The sequence below is a fragment of the Canis lupus genome, chromosome 31, assembly GCF_011100685.1.
Source record: "Canis lupus familiaris isolate Mischka breed German Shepherd chromosome 31, alternate assembly UU_Cfam_GSD_1.0, whole genome shotgun sequence".
Taxonomy (NCBI): Eukaryota; Metazoa; Chordata; class Mammalia; order Carnivora; family Canidae; genus Canis; species Canis lupus.
Genome location: NC_049252.1, coordinates 22,888,151 through 22,908,187, shown reverse-complemented (window position 1 = coordinate 22,908,187; position 20,037 = coordinate 22,888,151). Strand labels below are relative to the sequence as shown.

The 20,037-nt window shown below is 36.4% G+C and overlaps 1 pseudogene; it reads left to right on the top strand.

Annotated features, from left to right (window-relative positions):
• Positions 1–12,872: 12,872 nt before the first annotated feature.
• Positions 12,873–13,734, top strand: LOC100686523 (annotated as a pseudogene).
• The last annotated feature ends 6,303 nt before the right edge of the window (positions 13,735–20,037 follow it).

Here is a 20,037-nt window from a genome sequence, read left to right as displayed (position 1 = left end):
ACTTCAACTAACAGATGGCAAATGGAAGCACCAATGGGCACAGAAATCAATCCAAAGGCTTTTAAGCATAAAATGTCCCTGAGGCAAGCAGCAGAAGGAAAAAGAAAAGGAAGCTTGAATGTTTTCAAACGGAAGAAAGGACTAACTGTCCTTTCTTGTAGTTCGGCGAACCATTTGATAAATTGAGCAAATAAAATTGACCGACTGAGAATGATTTCATTTTATAGTTGGAATCACATTAAAAGTGGAACTGGGATTTTGGGTACCCCGTGTGGTAAAAACTAAGTAATGGACTCTTGTCTTGAATGCTATTATGTTTCATTGAAATGGGGTGTAATGCATGGCTCTACTTTTCAGGATTTCTGAATTCCTATATTACAGTCTTCTAGGCTCTGGGTTTTAATGCTTTTGGTATGCCTTTACTCGGTTTGTGGAGTCTTCAAAACTATCAAGGAAAACATGGTAATATAATCCTAAAATATAACCTTTCCCTGATCATTTTTCTTAATATTCATTCATCTCAGATGGCTCTCTGCTTAATATATAACTATGAAGATATTAAGGTAAAACAGTTCATACCAATATATTTTAAATAGTTTCAAGTGTTCTTCAGGCTGGATGTAATGGCTGGTGAAGGAGAAACATACTCGGTTTCTTTATCAGCTAAGAATCTAATTCAATCTTCTGAGGGATTTTAAAAGTTTAATTGTAATCTACATATCACATTACAAAAAAAAATTAATTCCTAAATTATTTCTTTGCTGTATAATCTTAGAGGATAAAAATAAAAACTTCTACCAAGAAAGCATGAGCAGTAGGTTCTATATAATAAGAAATGGCTAACACCTGACTTAGATTTGGACCTATTCTTTGTTGTAACTCTTTACTGCCCTTTATTCTAAATGCTCTTTGAACTTTTTTTTTTCCTATTCAGATTGCATCCTCTAAAACTACAAAGAAATTTTGATGACAAGTGCATTAACTTCTAGAAGGTTACAGAGGAGCATAGGCTAGTGTTTTGGCAGCAGTGCACAGTGGGGATCCTTGGGTTCCAGGTCAGAATCCTGGCTTAACCAGATCTCAGTAGGAGGGAAGATTAAAAAAGAGAAGCAGCCCCAAAACTGAAATCATGTCAAGTTAGAAAAGTGCTCCAAACCTAACATAGGATTAAGGTATCTAAAAAGAGTGGTTAGAAGAAGTTCAGGGAAGATAAAAGGATGATAATAGACCAGCCGGAGAAGACAGGGCATGAAAACATGCCAGCAGAGAGATCAGCAAGGACAAGTTTCAAGTAAACAAGAGTTTCACTAGCTCCAAGAGCTGAAAGAAACTCAGTCTGGAGCTCTGTAAACAGCCAAGAAGCAGAAGGGGAGGACAGAGCCATAGGCAATGGGCTGTTGATCGTTGACAAAAAGATTTTTTTATTGAAAGTGATTGAAGGGTTTGAAGTAAAGGAGTATGTATTAGTTATCTATTTCTAACAAATGTCCCAAAACTTAGAGTTTCAAGACAACAACTTTTATCACTCCCTATTTCCTACAGGAATCGAAGTGCAGTTGACCTGGGACCTCTGGCTCATGGTTTCTTACAAAGCTGCAAAGTCCTGGCTGAGGATGTAGGCATCTCAAAGCTTCACTGGGGAAAAATCACTTCCGAGCTCACTCATGTAGTTGTTGGCAGGGTTCAGTTTCATGTGAACTGTTGAACTGAGAGCCTTAGTTTCTTGTTGGCTGTTGGCTGGAGGCCACCCTTACTTTCTTGCCCCATGGGTCTCCCCATACGGTAATTCACAGCATGGCAGCTTGATTCTTTGGAGGGTGTGATTGAGAAGAGCCAGAGAGAAAGAGCAAACAAGATAGAAGTCACAGTCTTCTGTAACTTAAGCTCAGAAGTAATGCACCATTACTTTTGCCATATTCTATTCATTAAATGCCAATATGTCCATTCAACTCTTAGGGGGAGGAATTGAACAATGGCATGAATATCAGGAGATGGAAATTATTGTGGGCTATCTTAGAAGTCTGCCTACTACAAAATATCATCATTTTATGATTTTAGAAAGATTACTAGCTCTATGTGGAGAATGGACTGTAGTGATCAAAAGTGGTGCAAATGATGTAGGTACAGCCTATAGAACTTGCTGATGGATTAGATATGGAGGGTTTGAGGAAGAGAGAGAGGATCTAAGGATATCTGGCTTCAGTGAGTGAGTTGATGATGAGGTACTTTTGGATGAAGAAGACATGCATAAAGAAGGTCTAGAGTAGAAACCAATTAGCAATTTATTCATGAAAAATCAAAATACATTTTTAAGAAATGTTTACTGACTGTAATATGTTGCCTAGTTCAAATATACTAGATTATTTTTCAATTTGATTTTATTTAGAAGTCTAAAAATAGGGATCCCTGGGTGGCGCAGCGGTTTGGCACCTGCCTTTGGCTCAGGGCGTGATCCTGGAGACCCAAGATCGAATCCCACATCAGGCTCCCGGTGCATGGAGCCTGCTTCTCCCTCTGCCTATGTCTCTGCCTCTCTCTCTCTCTCTGTGACTATCATAAAAAAAAAAAAAAAAAACTTAAAAAAAAAAGTCTAAAAATATTGCAAAAATTTGTTTTTGATTTTTTTTACAAGATTTATTTACTTATTGGAGAGATAGTGCAAGAGCAGAGGGGAGGAGCAGAGGGAGAGGGGGAAGCAGACATTCTGCTGATCAGGGAGTCTGACATGGGGCTCTATCCAAGGACCCTGAGATCATGACCTGAACCTAAGGCAGACGCTTAACCAACTGAGCCGCCCAGGTGCCCCAATACTGTGAAAAATTTAAAAGTGTATGTGACTTTGCCTGAAATTAAACTGTTATTCTACATGGCACCACAGGGAAGAATAAAAACCCATATAAATTACAGGAAAACAGATTTTGGATTAGCATAAGAGTCCTCTAAAAGCACATAGAAGTCTATAAAAAATTAATAAATTGCATCATAAAATAATGAACTTCCTCACCTGGAGGTGTTAAGAGAGCATTTAGAAAAGCACGTATCAGGTAAAGTCTGTGTCAGGTAGAAGCTGAATTATCTCTAAAGATTCACAAATCTTTTGTTCAATGATTCCATGAAGTGCTGTGCAGAATTATAATAAAATTATTAAATTATTATATGCATAGGTTATATTTTATTCCATTTAAGTAAGTTCACATTCATAAATTCTTCTCACCTGAAGCTGCTGTATGCTATGCTCCGACATGGATTTGAGTTGCAAAAGAAAGAGCAAGATAACAGGGTATGTTTAATCCAACTTCCTTTGATGCTGCATCTCATGCGATAGTAAAGTACATTAGGATGATCTCAAGATATTTACACACATGCACATCACTGTGTTCTATAGTCACTGAGAAGACTGCTAACAGTTCCACTATCAAAGAGATATATTTCAGGCCAGTGATCCTTTCCACACCAAGTTCACTTGTAAAATATTGTTGAGGAATGGTAAGGTCATTTCCCAGAATGTCATGGGTATAAAGGTCCAAAACGTTTGCACTCATGCAATTTGAGAAGGTGAGAAATTTGACACAAGGAATGGAATGCATTAGCACCATATCCAGATAGTCATTCATCCTCACCTTCTAAATGTGGTAGAACAAGACTACGGGGCAGCTAGAGCATATTTCTTTTTTTTCTTTTCTTTTTTGGTAGGCAATTACAATTCATTTTGTGTTTTCTTTTTTGTGCTAATTTGTTGTTGAAGTATAACATATACACATTTTGTATAGAAATATAGCAAATCATCTCTTGGTTATGATTGGTTTGCATTTATTATATGAGAATACGGTTGCCATCTTTATAATAATGAGCTTTCCAGCTCACGAAAATGTCACATCATTTATTTTTTCATTCATTCTTGTTCCATTTCTCTCAATAATTTTTATATTTTAATTATCTGTGTAAAGACTTTTCCATTTTCTATTTAACTTATTCTTAAGCATGTGACACTTTTTGATAGTATTGTAAGTGGCTTTGTAAACATAACTATCACTCTAAGAGATTGCATAAATCCAAGAGATTGAATTTGAATTGTGTACAAATTCACAGAAATTAACCCACCAAGTTCACCACTGTTGTGATTTCCAGCATCGCTGCTTAGTTTTACTTACTTTGGGGAGGGAGACTCTATATAAATGGGATTCTAGAGTATAGAAGATACTGTCACAACTGACTTCTCACAAATGTATAAAGCCACTCATGCATGTCATGGCCATGGAAATAATCTCCAGTTTTGGAGAGAAGCTTTAATAATTTACCTTTCAAATTTAGATCTTCAGTTCATCTGGCATCTTAATCCATCTGGAATTAATTTTTATATAGGTGTGAGACGTGAAAAAAGTTTAATTCAATTTTTCTTCCACCTGAATATCTAGTTGATTCAGCATCATCTACTGAGAACTTTTTTTTTTCCCATAGAAAGACCCAATTTATCCAGCCTCGTCTACTGAAAATATCCATCTTTCTTCCCTAACATTCCAGTGGCACCTTCCTTATAAATGCTGTGATTGCTGTAGATAGTATGATGCATCATTGTTATAAATGGTAGGGTATCATTATATGATTATAATGTAGGGTATCATTCTGGATCCTTTCTGGGGTTACTGGATTATTTGTCTGTGTCAATATCACACATTTTTACTGTAACTTTATAATAAAACATTGTATCTGGTAGTGTACCTCCCCCAATTTATTTGTCTTTGGTCTTCTTAGCTCTTTGAATTTCCACATACATTTTTGAATCAGTTTTCAATCCACACAGATAGAACCTTGCTGGCATTTTGATTGTTAGTATATGGCATGTACTATTTGTGGGAGGATATAGTTGATATCTTTAAATTATGAGTCTTTCAGTCCATAAACAAGGTACATTTATTTCATTTAATTGCTCTTTTTCTTTTCTTTGTGGGAGGATATAGTTGATATCTTTAAATTATGAGTCTTTCAGTCCATAAACAAGGTACATTTATTTCATTTAATTGCTCTTTTTCTTTTCTTTCTCAGTAATGTCTATTTTCTGTGTAATATAATTTTCTGTGTAAAGGTTTTGCACATATTTCACTAGATTTATTCCAAAAACAGATACTTGCTATGTTTGATGCTATTGTGAAGCATATTATTTGAATATTTCATTACTATAATAATTTTCTGTGTAAAGGTTTTGCACATCTTTTCTGTGTAAAGGTTTTGCACATCTTTCACTAGATTTATTCCAAGAACAGATACTTGCTATGTTTGATGCTATTTTGAAAGATATTATTTGAATATTTCATTACTATTTGTCAATTTCAAACCTATCCTGAATCAGCCAACCAAAAGAGTCAAGAGCAAAATATATATATATATATTTTAATCAATGAGTTTTGACATGATATGTTAAGCAGGAATAAGCAGCTGTATACAGTGTTTCTCAACAGTTCAATGAAATTTCCCTTTAATACTAGTTTGTCCACAAAGTGAAAAATAAAAAAGAAATGGATATTGACTTTATCAATATATTGATAAATATTGTTTAATTTTTAATTTAACATTAACAAATGTTTAATTAATTTTTTCAATATATTGTTCCACATCTAATCAGATGATCCTATATTTTCTCCTTTAGTTTATCAATGCAGTAAGTTACAGTGATTTATTACAAATGTTACACTGCTCTTCCATGACTCAAAAAAAAAAAAAAAATACTGCTCTATGCACTAAGGCAAGAAGTTTGCTAATGTTTGGGTTTCAAATTTTTTGTCTATGTTCTCAGAATAAATTTGTTTGCAAATTTCCTTCCTTAAAGTGCCCATGCCTTGTTTTGGCATCAACATGCTTGCCATTAAAAAGTTCTGGGAAGGGCAGGCTGGGTGGCTCAGCGGTTGAGCACCTGCCTTTGGCCCAAGGCCTGATCCTGGAGGTCCCAGGATCGAGTCCCACTTTGGGCTCCCTGCATGGAGCCTGCTTCTCCCTCTGCCTGTGTCTCTGCCTCTGTGTGTGTGTGTGTTTCTCATGAATAAATAAATAAAATCTTTTTAAAAAGTTCTGGGAAGGATTCCCTCTGCCTCTGATCCCAAAGGTCTTTTTTTTTTTTTTAAAGATTTTATTTATGATTTTATTTATTTATTCATGAGAGACACACACACACACAGAGAGAGAGAGAGAGAGAGAGAAGCAGGTTCCATGCAGGGAGCCCGATGCGGGACTCGATCCCGGGACTCCAGGTTCATGCCCTGAGCCGAAGGCAGGCGCTCAACTGCTGAGCCACCCAGGGATACCCCCCAAAGGTCTTTTTATAATAATAACGATATTATCTCCCTAAATTTTTGGAAGGATTCAAATTGAAATCTTTTTGTCTGAGAGTCTTCCTGGTGGAAAGCTTAAATTGTGAATTCAATTTTTGAAAGACACAAAATAATTTACATTCTGTCCTGTGTCAGTTTCAGGAAGTTGTGGTTTTTAAGACATTGGTTCATTTATATTTAATCATTTTATTTATAATCTTAATTGTTAGATCTTGTCCATATCTATTTGATAGAGATATATTCTTTTTATTTTTTTTAAGTTGCACCATCTCTCTTTTCTTGTATTTTTTTTTTATTTTAAAGATTTATTTATTTATTTATTTATGATAGACAGAGAGAGAGAGAGAAGCAGAGACACAGGCAGAGGGAGAAGCAGGCTCCATGCAGGGAGCCTGACGTGGGATTCGATCCCGGGTCTCCAGGATTGCGCCCTGGGCCAAAGGCAGGCGCTAAACCGCTGTGCCACCCAGGGATCCCCTCTTTTAATCAAGAATAGTTTGTTAGGTTACAATTTTAACAGTTTTCAACTTTCAAACAACCAAAATTTATCTTTATTTTCTCTGCTATATATTTGTTTTCTATTTCATTGATTTCTGTCTTTATTTTTTATGAAGTCATTTCTTCTACTTCATTTAGTACTTTTTCTCAGTTTCTTCACACAGAAGTTTACATTGCTGTTAATTTTTCAGACTTTTTCTTTTCTTGTTAATATATATCTACTGTTTTTATGTAACATCCTAAAAAGTTTTCATGTGATATTGTCATTACATCTTAGTTCAAACTATTTTCTCATTTCCATGTGATTTCTTCTTTGGCACATGCATAATTTTAAAATGCATTGCTTAATCTTCAAAGTTGGGGGGGGGTTGTTATTTTTGTTTTAGTTTTGTTAATTTCCCTCCCAGCTTAATTATATTTTTGTCAGAACATATTCTCTATGATTTCATTTTCAAACCCTTTGAAATTTATTGGGACTTGCTTTGTGGCCCAGCATGTGGTGACCTATTTTGGAAAATGTTCCAAGGACACTTGAAAAGAACTGAATTTTGCAGTTGTTGAGTGTAGTGTGGTGCGTGTGTGTGTGTGCAGAGAGAGAGAGAATTACATATATTATATAGTATTTATATTATGTATTTATAAACTATAACAAATTGTTTAATTATGTCAAGTTGTTTAATTATTTACGTTTCCAACACTGAATTTTTGTCTGCCTCATCTATTAGTTACTAAATATGGTGTATATAAATCTCAAATTATGACTGAATTCATCTTGCTGTCCCATAAGTCTCAGAGGATTTTTTTTAAAGATTTTATTTGTTTGACAGAGAGAGAGCATAAGTATGGGGAGCAACAGGAGAGAGAGAAGCAAGTTCTCCGCAGAGCAGGGAGCGATATGGGAACTCAATCTCAGAATCCTGGGATCAGATTCTTAACCAACTGAGCCACCCAGGAGCCCCACAAAATTTTTATAACATAATACATATACAACTATGTATACAAATTTAGACCTTATAAATTTTTCTGTTGAGTATCTCTATGAATAATCATTTCTATAAATACTTGACTCATATTACTAGTTTTACAGCTTTATGTTGGTTACTATTTACAGTATTCATCTTTTCCTTCATTTTTCTTTCAATTATTCTATGCTCCTATAAGATGCATCCCATGTAAGCAATCTACAGATGTTTTATTTTTTAATTCAGTCTTTATAATTAACATTGTCTATGAATTTAGATTAATTTCTACCATGGGTACTACTTGCATTCTAATTAGTCTCATCAGTGTTTTGTTTTCTTCTCTTCTCATTTCTTCCCTTTTCTGGATAAATCAAGTATCTTTATTTCTACACTCCTCATCCTCTATTAGCTTCGTAGTAATAAATTCTATTATTATTATTCTTGTTTTGTGGTTGTTGTTAAGGTGCTTTTGCTATTGTGGTAAAATATATACAACACAAAATTGATCCTTTTTTCCAGCATAGAGTTCAGTGGCGTTACTACGTTCACATCGCTGTCCAAACATCACCACCATCCATTTCCAGAACTTTTTCTCATTTTCTCAAACTGAAACTCTACACTCACTGAACAGTAACTCCTCATTTCCCTCCCACCCCATGTAGTTTTTGGCACCCACCATTCTACTTCTGTCTGTATGAATCGGATTACTCTTGGTACCCAGGAAAAGAGGCATCATACAGTATCTGACATTTTGTGACTGACTTATCAAGTCATTTAGCATAATGTCTTCAAGATTGATTTATGTTGTAGCACATGTTAGAATTCTCTTGCTGTTTAAGGGTGAATCATATTTTATAATATGTATATATCACGTTGTGTTTAGTCATTCATCCATCAATGAACACTTGGATTGTTTCCACCTTTCGATAACTGTGAATACTGTTGTTATAAACTCAAGTGTACAAATGTCTCAGAGGCCCTACTTTCAAGTTTTTGGGTTATATATTGAGAAACGGAGTTGCTGGATCATATCAAATTTTAGTGTTTAATTTTTTGAGGAATCATGATATTACTTTCTCTGGCAACTGCACCATTTCATTCCCACTCAGCAGTACACAAGGGTTCCAGTTCTTTCACATCTCCATATGTTTAATAAATTTGATTCTCTATGATATCCTCTTTTTTCATTGATTTTTTTTATGTATTGGTGATTTTTTAAAAATTACATGTCTGATAACTTTCATAGCTGAAGTTATATGGTCTGTTTTTATTGTCTGCTTTGATTTCCATTTTTTCTCACCTTCTTCCCCTTCAAATTTAGTAATATATCTGGAAAAGAATTAATCAGATATAAAATATTTTAGAAAGGGCATGTGGTTGTAAAAAATTTTTGCAAATGAACCTGAATTTCCAAAAGATTGTCTCCATTAAACAACGAACAAGGGCAGCCTGGGTGGCTCAGGGGTTTAGTGCCACCTTTAGCCCAGGGCCTGATCCTAGAGACACGGAATCGAGTCCCACTTTGGGCTCCCTGCATGGAGCCTGCTTCACCCTCTGCCTGTGTCTCTGCCTCTCTCTCTCTGTGTCTCTCATCAATAAATAAATAAAATCTAAAAAACAAATAAACAAACAAAAATCCACAATGGATATTTAAAGGGACCGGGTGTCAGGAGAACTACGATAGAAAATTAATAAAATCACTAAGTCTACAATGAGTCTTTTCATGGTGAGAAAGAAACAATGTTCTCACAGGATTATCTTACACACAAGAGATCTATCATCAGACCTCACCATTGCAAAAGACAGAGAAAGTTGTTTCTGTTAGGAAGCCAGAAATTATAGCTGAAATCCCAAGTATAACATTCTGGGTTTTTTCTAGAAAACCAATAGGAGATTTTATATAGAGATAGACATAAAGATAGGTAAATGGATTGATAGATCAATAGGTAGGTAGGGAGATAGATGATAGATAGATAGATGATATATAGATAGATAGATAATAGATGATAGATAGATAGATAGATAGATAGATAGATAGATAGAGATGATAGATAGACCTACCTAAAGAAATTTACCATAGGAAATTGGCTTATGTAATTATGGAGGCTGAAAAGTCCCAGGATAGTGGATAGTACAGTTCTAGTCCCCAGTCTGAAGGCCTGAGAGCCAGAAGAGCCAATACTGTAAGTTCTAGACTGAGGCCAAGTCCAAAGGCAGGAGAACAATGTCTCATCTCAAAGACAGGCATAGAGAGAGAATCCTTTCTTATTCAATCCTTTCTTCTACTCAGGCCTTCAGTGGACAAACACCTTCACAGACAAACCCAGAAATAATCTTTAACCAAATATCTGGGCACTCACTGGTGGCCCAATCAAATTGACACGTAAAATTAACCAGTATATTAGAATTTTTTTTACAATCTTTTTCTTTTTTTACTTTTTTTTTTTAATTGAGGTATAATAGCTAAGATTTTACTTATTTTGGGAGGAACCAGATCTGGAAAGCAAACCCTTTCATACTCATTTGCTTTATCGCACTTTGTTTTGTTTTTATCTCAGGATATAAAGTTATTTGTTTTCTCTGACTAGAACATGATGAGCACACTGATCGGTAATTCAACATGAAAGGAAAGCTAAGTGTCAGTTTTGCATCCATATACCATTTGTAAGCTCATATCTAGCCCTGGAACAGGGTGCTTCTGTTCACTGCTAATTGGCCCACTTATAGTAGATGGGAAACTTAGACTGTGACATCACTAACATTCTAGCTTATTAGGTTAGAGGTCATGGAGTGCCCAGATTAACCACTATATTGATAGCTACTATATCTATTTTGCCACCAAATCTTCATAACACCTCAAGGTGATACCTGGGTCTCAGCAACACAAACTCTAAAGATCTGTTTTCAAAGATCTAGTTAATCAAAAGATTTACTAAAACAAAAGCAATGTTACAGTAATGAAACATCAGGCTATGATTACCTTCCCTTAATTAAACAGTTAAATAAATTAGGTGAATTTAATTTAAATTAGGTGAAATATAATTGACTCTGGAACAACGCAGTTTTGAACTGCATGGGTCCACTTATATAGGTTTATTCAGTAAATATAGTATAGTATTGTAAATGTGTTTTCCTTAGGATTTTCTTAATAACATTTTCTTTATCTCTATCTTACCTTATTGTAATAATATAATACCTAATACATCTAACATACAAAATATGTCAATCAACTGTTTATGTTATCTAGAAGGCTTCCAGTTAAGTAGGCTAATAGTAGTAGTTAAGCTTTTTAGGACTTACAAGTTATATGCAGATTTTCAACTAGAGGTAGTGGGACTGAGTTGGTGCCCCTAAACCCTGTGCTATTTAAAGAGCCAACTGTAGTTGAACAAATTACTTTTTATAAATTATCCATCTCAAAATTAAAAGTATTTCATATATATAGTATATATATGAAAGTTTCATATATATATTTTATATATATACCATATATTTGTACATATACTATATTATAGTATAGTATATATATACTATGTATACACTTCATATATAGTATATATATAGTATATATACAAATATATGAAATATATATAGTTTCATATATATAGTATATATATTTAATTTCATATATATATAGTATTTCATATATATTTAAACTTTAGAAGATTATTCTAAAGAGAGATGCCTGATGCCTGGGTGGCTCAGTTAATTAAGCATCCAACTCCTGATTTCGGCTCAGGTCATGATCTCAGGGTTGTGAGATCAAGGCCTGCATTGGGTTTTGTGCTGGGCCTGGAGCCTCCATAAGATTCTCTTTTCCATCTGCTCACCACTTTCCAAGAAAGAAAGAAAAAGAAAGAGAGAAAGAAAGAAAGAAGAAAGAAAGAAAGAAAGAAAGAAAGAAAGAAAGAAAGAAAGAGAGAAAGAAAGAAGAAAGAAGAAGAAAGAGAAAGAAGAAAGAAGAACAGAAGAAAGAAAGAAAGAAAGAAAGAAAGAAAGAAAGAAGAAAGAAAGAAAGAAAGAAAGAAAGAAAGAAAGAAAGAAGAAAGAAAGAAAGAAAGAAAGAAAAAGAAAAAGAAAATTAAGGAAATTCCTATGCTAGATAATGAGGGTTCTTCATCATATGAAAGAATTTATCTCTCAAGGTTATTTCTTAAAAATATATTTGAAAGAACAAAATGTTCCATGATGAAATCATAATAAAATCTGCACATTAGATATGACAACTCCTATGTAAAACATTTCTGCAAGAATTCCAAAGGCTCTACTAAAATGTCTGGCATTTCTGTAAAACCTTAGTAGATATTTTTGGTATAACATAACATTACCTCAAAGAATTCCACAAGCTGTCCCTCCCCACATCTGTTAGCAAAGTTCTTGTCAAATATGGGTCATGAAATGTGGCTGAGGGCTGCAACTCTTTCAGTCAAAACTGGTGATGTAAAGTTGTCATATATTACAATTGTGTCCCACAAGGGAACTAGGAGAGTATTACTTCAATCCCTTTAAAATTCCGGACGAAGAAGTAGATTTAGAGAAAGTGGAAAGATGTTAGGTTTATACAACTAGTTAGTGGCAGAACTAATCCCAAAATAATGCTATTCATTAGCTTTAAAAACTTCCACACAGACATACATTTAAAACAAGTTTATACCCTGAAAGTCTAGACAGGTAAATAGTAGTGATTCACAAGAAGCAGAACATGTCTGAAGCCATCCGAATTTTTCAGTCTATGTAGAATACAACTATGTTTCTTTTAATGTAAAAATAATGTTTTGTATATCTTACCAATAAAAAAAAATAACAAAATTCAGGCCGAATAAAGAAAACTAATACAGTATGGTAGACACAGAGTCCAGTTATTTTGGCTTTCTGGTTGTTGGTTTTGTTTTTGGTTTTGTTTTCACCCTTGGCAGATTAACACTCCCTGTAGAGGAGACATTTATTTGAGTTTCAGAAGCAAAGAATGACAAATATGTGTCCTACGTCATTAATTTGATCAAGTAGAAGTATATTTGTAGGGTGGGGGTAATTTTTAAGAAGTCTAGGAAACAACAGAAATAACATAAGACATCAAAATAGACATTGACACAATGCCCGCGTCGTTCTGCAGATTGACAACGCCCGGCTTGCTGCTGATGACTTCCGAATCAAGTATGAGACGGAGCTGGCCATGCGCCAGTCTGTGGAGAGTGACATTCATGGGCTCTACAAGGTCATTGATGACACCAATGTCACTCAGCTGAAGTTAGAGACAGAGATCGAGGCTCTCAAGGAGGAGCTGCTCTTCATGAAGAAGAACCATGAGGAGGAAGTAAAGGGTCTACAAAACCAAACCGCCAACTCTGGTTGACAGTGGAGTTGGATGCCCCCAAATCTCAGGACCTCAGCAAGATCATGGCAAATATCCAGGCCCAGTATGACAAGCTGGCTTAGAAGAACTGGAAGGAGCTGGACAAGTACTGGTCCCAGCAGATCAAGGAGAGCACCACAGTGGTCACCACACAGACCGCTGAGATAGGAGAAGCTGAGATGACCCTCATGGAGCTGAGATGGACAGACGGCCCAGTCCTTGGAGATCAACCTGGACTCAATGAGAAACCTGAAGGCCAGCTTGGAGAACAGCCTGAGGGAGGTCGACACCTGCTACGTGATGGAAATGGAGCAGCTCAACGGGATCCTGCTGCACCTGGAGTCTGAGTTGTCCCAGACCCGGGCAGAGGGGCAGGTGCCAGGCCCAGGAGTATGAGACCCTGCTGAATGTCAAGGTCAAGCTGGAGGCTGAGATTGCCACCTACTGTCGCCTGTTGGAAGACAGGGAGGACTTCAGTCTTACTGATGCCCTGGACAACAGCAACTCCTTGCAGACCATCCAGAAGACCATCACCCGCAAGATCGTAGACAGCAAGGTGGTGTCTGACACCAACGACACCAAAATTCTGAGGCATTGAGGCAGCAAAACAGGATACCCTTTGAGGAGCAGGAGGTCAATAAATGGTTCAGAGGTCAAAAAAAAAATAGACATTGGCAAATCTAAAATGCCATATATTTTTTATTAAATTCTACTATTTCATGAATAAACTGACTGACTTGGCATATTTTTCTCATAACATAAGCACCAAGATATAAGTTAGGGAAGAATGGAAATGTCAGCCCAAGGCTAGCCCACTAGCCCCATGCAAGACCCTTAATGCCTATCCCTACTATTTTGTATTTCTGTACCCAATTCTTCAGGGTTCAAAACCCATCATTCTATTCTTCTTCTCCCCAGTCAGCTGAGGCCCAAAGCTGCTAAGAGGCATCAGAATTGTCCATATCTAAGTTTGCATGGATAGAAATGAATTGTCTCTCTTTATTCCTTCATTAAAATTCCTTTCTTAAGTCTGAAAATTTCAAGTAGATGTTAGGAAGAAAGCAACCTGATCAAATAAATTCAAATAAAGCATGCATAGCTAAATATTAAATATAAACATATTTTATATTTACCTATATAAATATAGGTAAATAAGTTTATACAGTTATATACAGTCTGGTTAAACTTCCCCAGGATTAGGTGTAATTTGAAAGGAGAACCGAACCTTAGCTCAAATGAATTTGCAATTAGCCGAGAATCTGGAATTTCAAACATAAAAGTAACGGGAAGGGGCTGGGAAGGTTATATGGTGGTCTTCATGCTGTCAACTACTCAGCTGTTCTGAGTTGTCATCACCTGTGGCTTTTGAGGCTGGCTTCTTCTGAGCCAGTTTTCATACCAGGGGAGGGGGAAAACCAAATAGCAGGGCTGCCTCAATTTCAGAACTCTTCCTTTCTTTCATTAAGACCACATTTATTTATGAGAGACACAGAGAGAGGCAGAGACATAGGCAGAGGGAGAAGCAGGCTCCCTGCAGGACTTGATCCTAGGACACTAGGATCTCAACCTGAGCCAAAGGTAGAGGCTCAACCACTGAGCCACCCAGGTGACACCAGAATTTTTTCTGTCTGAGGTCTTTGTGGCTCCCTATATGATAATGCTCCTGTATGGCCTCAGCGCTCGTGATTCAGAGTTGCCTGCTTCATTGCCCTGTAGAGGTTTCTTATGACACGATTGCTTCTCGTGCCTTCTGGGGAAGAAAGTTCTGAGCCAGCTCTCTTCACGCAGTAGTCTGGCTTTGCCTGCAACTTGTCTGTAGAAAGTTATCAGGGTGCTGTGCCTGGTTTCACTTCTGCAGCCTTTCAACTGCTTACAAGGAATGATAACAATTAATTCCGTTTGTAAGATGGGGGCAGGTGAGAGGGTTCACTTGATATGATAGAAGTTTCCTCTAAGGAGAGGTTATTAATGAAAAGATTGCTGATTTGAGTCCACATGTAGTCCTTGAGGAGTTAAGCAATTTCACCTGCTAACTGGCCAATGTGGATGTGGATAATTAAAAGCAGGCAATTCAAAAAATATTAGCAGCTAGCAATTTGAAACCTATAAGAAGGGTGTTGACCTATCTTCACAGTGTTTCCACCCTTTGGGTTCCCTGGAGAAATTAAGAAATATTGGCTGATACTGATCCTTGCTGTAAAGAGCAACTTTTGTGGGTTATTCTGCCAAGAATCTGTTGTTTTAAGCAATTCATGAAGAAGGCCGGATTGGTATGCATTCTCCCTACTTGACTATTTCTGGTTTGAATTATTCCTTGCAACAATCAGTTCTGGCGGAAGGGTGGATTTACAGTGCACTGGTATTTAGATGGTGGGAGTAGGGGGCTGTTTCCAATTCCAAACTATATTGGGGAGTAATTAGTTGCAGTGGAATAGATCGTTTTAGAGATAAGGCCGATGGCTTCCTCTTTAAAATGCTTTTCATCAGCAAGATTGTTTTCTTTTAAATGTAGTCCATCACCCATCTCTTTTGTGTGCGTGTGTGTTTTTCATTTTCCAAACTCTAACAAACAACACTTTGAAGGTTACACTTAAAATAGATGTTTATTTACATGTGTAAAAGTACATAGATAACATTTGTAATCTGACACACCAATGTACAAAAAAATTTATTCTGCAATTTAGGGGAAAATCTTATTTTTGTCTCTGTATTTGTACAATGAAGAATTTAGAACTTTATTATTCTCTTTATTGTTTTAAAACTCTTTGTTATTCATCTTTCTCTGCAAGATAAATTAGTGGCCTACTAACATTCTTGCACCATTACAGAAGTCTTATTTCAAAAAAGTTCAGATCTTATCCAATTACCAATTACTAGAAATAAAACTGTTAACTAGACATTTTTTTAAGGCTTGGTGTTGTGATAGTATCATTTTCTGGAAATTAAGCCACTTACGTAGAACTGTCAAAGAGAACCAGGTTTATACTATTCTTTTGGAATCTGGGTTTACGAAATCCCTAAGATGGTCTAATAAATACCCTCTGTGAGTTGAAGATTTTGTCATTTTAATCTTGGCCTCCCTTTCACAGACATTTCAGATAAACTGAACTATCAGGATTGGAGATCTAAATTGTCCACTTGAAATTCTTGTTACTGAATTATTTATACTTGAAACATAGGTGTTTTAATTAGTCATGTAAGGAATGTATATATTTTCTCAGTACTTTCTCCAGACACCAAACCAACTGAAATTTTGCTTTTCAACATAGCCTACCATAAGAGCAAAATTTTAAATTTTGTAAGCTTGGGTGCCAAGCTGCCAATTTTATAGTTATCCATTATAGTTACAATCTTTTTTTTAAAGATTTTATTTATTTATCCATGAGAGACACAGAGAGAGAGGCAGAGACATAGGCAGAGAGAGAAGCAGTCTCCTCTCAGGGAGCCCAATGTGGGACTCCATCTCTGGCCCCGGGATCAATCACACCCTGAGCTGAAGGCAGAAGCTCAACTGCTGACCCACTCAGGTGTCCCTATAGTTATAATCGAATAATTTCACAGAAATTACACAGGGATGTGATGAAGTTTAAAATGCAGGCTGAATTTTTCATCCATCTTAGCAATAGTCAAAATGATTCCAATAATAGTAATTTAAAAATAAGGAAAAATATTTATTAAACAAATTTCTACTAGGTCTTATGATAAACATTATATATACATTTAATAATGTGTAATTTATCTCCAAATAACAAAGGAAAAATAAAGGACAATTTTAGTCTTCCTCTAGACTGATAGAGATGTGGAGCATCAGAGAAGTCAGACAATATGTCTGAGGTTTTACAGTGAATAAGAAGAAAGGTAATATTCTGTCTGTATTCCTCACCACCACACCATTGGATTTTGTGAATATCATCAGTGAATCCCAGAAGAAATAATACAGTTGATCCTTGAACACCACAAGGGTTAAGGACACTGCCTACAGTCAAAAATCATGTATGAATTTCAACTCCCTCAAAACCTCTGCTACTAATAGCCTACTGTTGGCTGAAAGCCTTAGCAATAATATAGAAAGTCCATTAACTTGTACTTTGTATGTTGTGTGTGTTACATACTGTATTGTACAATAAAGTAAGCTAGATGAAAAATGTTATTAAGAAAACCATAAGGAAAAGACACATAGGGGTGCCTGGATGGTGCATTCAGTTAAATGACCAACTCTTGGTTTTAGCTCAGGTTATGATCTCAGGGTCCTTGGATCAAGCCTTTCTCTCTCTCTCTCTCACTCTCTCTCTCAAATAAATAAATGTTTTTTTTTAAAGGAAAATGTATTTACAGTACTATAGGTTTATTTACTGAAAAAACAAAACAAAACAAAATAAAACATTTAAGTGGACCTGCACAATCTAAGCCTGCATTGTTCAAGGAAATATCTGTATATTAATCCCCTGAATAAAAGAAGTACTTATACAAGTAGATAGAAGGTAGGCTTTTTAATTTTTTTTTTTTTGGATTTTATTTATTTATTCGTGAGGGACACAGAGGGAGAGGGAGAGACATAAGCAGAGGGAGAAGTAGGCTCCCTGCAGGGAGCCGGATGTGGGACTTGATCCCCAGACCTGGGATCATGTCCTGAGCTGAAGGCAGATGCTCGACCCCTGAGACACCCAGGTGTCCCAAGAAGGTAGGTTCTAAGGAGAAAAACAAGGTAGAGGATAAGGATAAGGAGGGTCTGGCTTGGGATGGGACTTCCATTTTAAGGAGAAAGGACTATAGCAGCATTATGGAAAAGGTGTCCTTGTGACTTAAGTCCTGTGGCTTTGGGGGTGGGAGAGAGAAGATATCTGAGGGACAGGAAACTTTCAATGAAAAATCCCTAAGGAAGCAAGATTCCTGGAGTGTTTGAGGAGAAGCAAAAAAAAAAAGCCAATGTGGCTGAGTGGTAATAAATAAAAATTGGGTAGTGGAAGATAAAACTAGAAAGGTAAGGGGTGGCGGTAGGCAGACATTCATAGGCCTTCATAAGTCATTGTTGAATTTTGGCTTTTGTTTGGAATGAAATGTGAAGCCATTGGGAGGATTTGAAAGGAGAAATTATATGATGTAACTTGTATCTTGATAATATCACTTAACACCTGTGCTGCAAATAGGCTAGGAGATGTGGGTTGGTACAAAAAAAAAAAAAAAAAAAGACAGTGATTCAGCTACAGTTGTTCAGTTGAGAGATGTCAATGTCTCAGATCAGAATAGCATCAGTGAAAGTGGAAGAAAGTTATTTTGAAGATGTGCTAGTGGTATTTGTAAGTAGATTGTGCCTGGGATATGACAAAAAGAGGAGGTGAGATGGGGTGGGGTCTGGAGCACAAGTGGAGAGTTTGGTGTTAGGCAAGTCCTTTCTTGGGGGTGAAAGTTTGTTAAATTTCAAATAGAAGTTCATCAGTTCAGTGTGAAAATGTGTTAAGAAGTTCTAGAAGCTGAAGGAGATACAAGATATGAAATGATCATCTGGGAAAGTGGAAAAAGTAAATGGACCAGCAGATAGTAGGATTCCCCAACAGCTTAAAGTTGAGGATTGTAAATTTAATATGAGATCATATAGCAGAGTTTTGTGTTTGATTCCAGCCCCATTGAGACACAGGTGCAGGTATAAAGTATTTGGAGAGTCAGATTTAACCGGGTTGGGGTTTTGCCAAAGAATTGATTATGGGAAAGAGTGACAAAGCAGTCAAAAAGTATATTCAAAGAAAAGCTTTTAGTTGATTATAGAACTTAGGCTCAGTAAGAAAAAAAGTGAGAACATTAGGTAAAGCAATCATATAATTTATTTTCTAAACTAGGGCACTATTCATTCTTATACTGAGATAACTAACAGGTTTAACCCAACACTCTCTTATGCAAACCAGAGCATATGGTCATTATAACATGAAGGGAAATTGGACAAGGAAAAGACCTTAGGATTGTTGGACTCAGAGCGCTGGAAGGGGCGGGCAAAGTGGGAAGTGAAGCCAGACAGTGATACTTGAAATTGATAGTATAGAAGGTTTGCAGTTGTTAACAACAAAATCATGCCTACGTGGATGAGTGGCTGAGCAGATGGAGGGCAAAATAATTGTAAAGGAAGTCAAAAACAGAGAGACTTATCTATGGAAAGGTCCACACAGTTGTTTTCAAGCACAAAAATTAGGAAAGGAGTACTTTGGAGCGAGTGGTATTTACTAGAGGCTAATATTTTCAGAGAATTAAGGGCTTAGTTTTAGGATCAGTAGATACTTGCCCAATATACAGTAGATAATGTTATAATATGAAGACTTGATATTTAAAACTGGGGGAATTTAGAGAGGAGGAAGTAAGATATGTCCCAAAGCTTTAAAGAAGCAAAGAAAGCAAAGAGCATGCCTACTCATCTCTAGGCCCATAAGACCAAGTTTGTTGGAACGACTGAGCTGCCACTTGACCCCACAAGAGAAGCTGTGTGCCAATGAGCCAAGCTTCAGAGCAAAACGGTAGAGAAAACTGTCATAAATCTATTAAGGTTAAAAGGAATTTGGCTGTGTCATCAGAATGATGGGAAGGACGAAAATAATGCTGAGTGGGAGGGATGGAAGTAGGGAGTGGGAAGTGGGCTCAGAATAACAATGTATGCTCTGGAGGGAGATTAGACATAGAGGAAAATGAGACGACCGACATCTCAGAGATAAAAGGGATGATGATATTGGGCCTTTCAGTCCCAAAGCAGATAATTATGCTCAATCTATTTTCAGCAAAAAGAAGCACAGGGGTAGAGATGTGAAGGATGGGCTGCTGGCAGCCAGTCCTCTTCAGAACAGAGGTATGGTCCTACCACCACCCTAATATATTAATTGATTTCAAAAAACACTTTCAACCTTGTACATTTTCCATATTT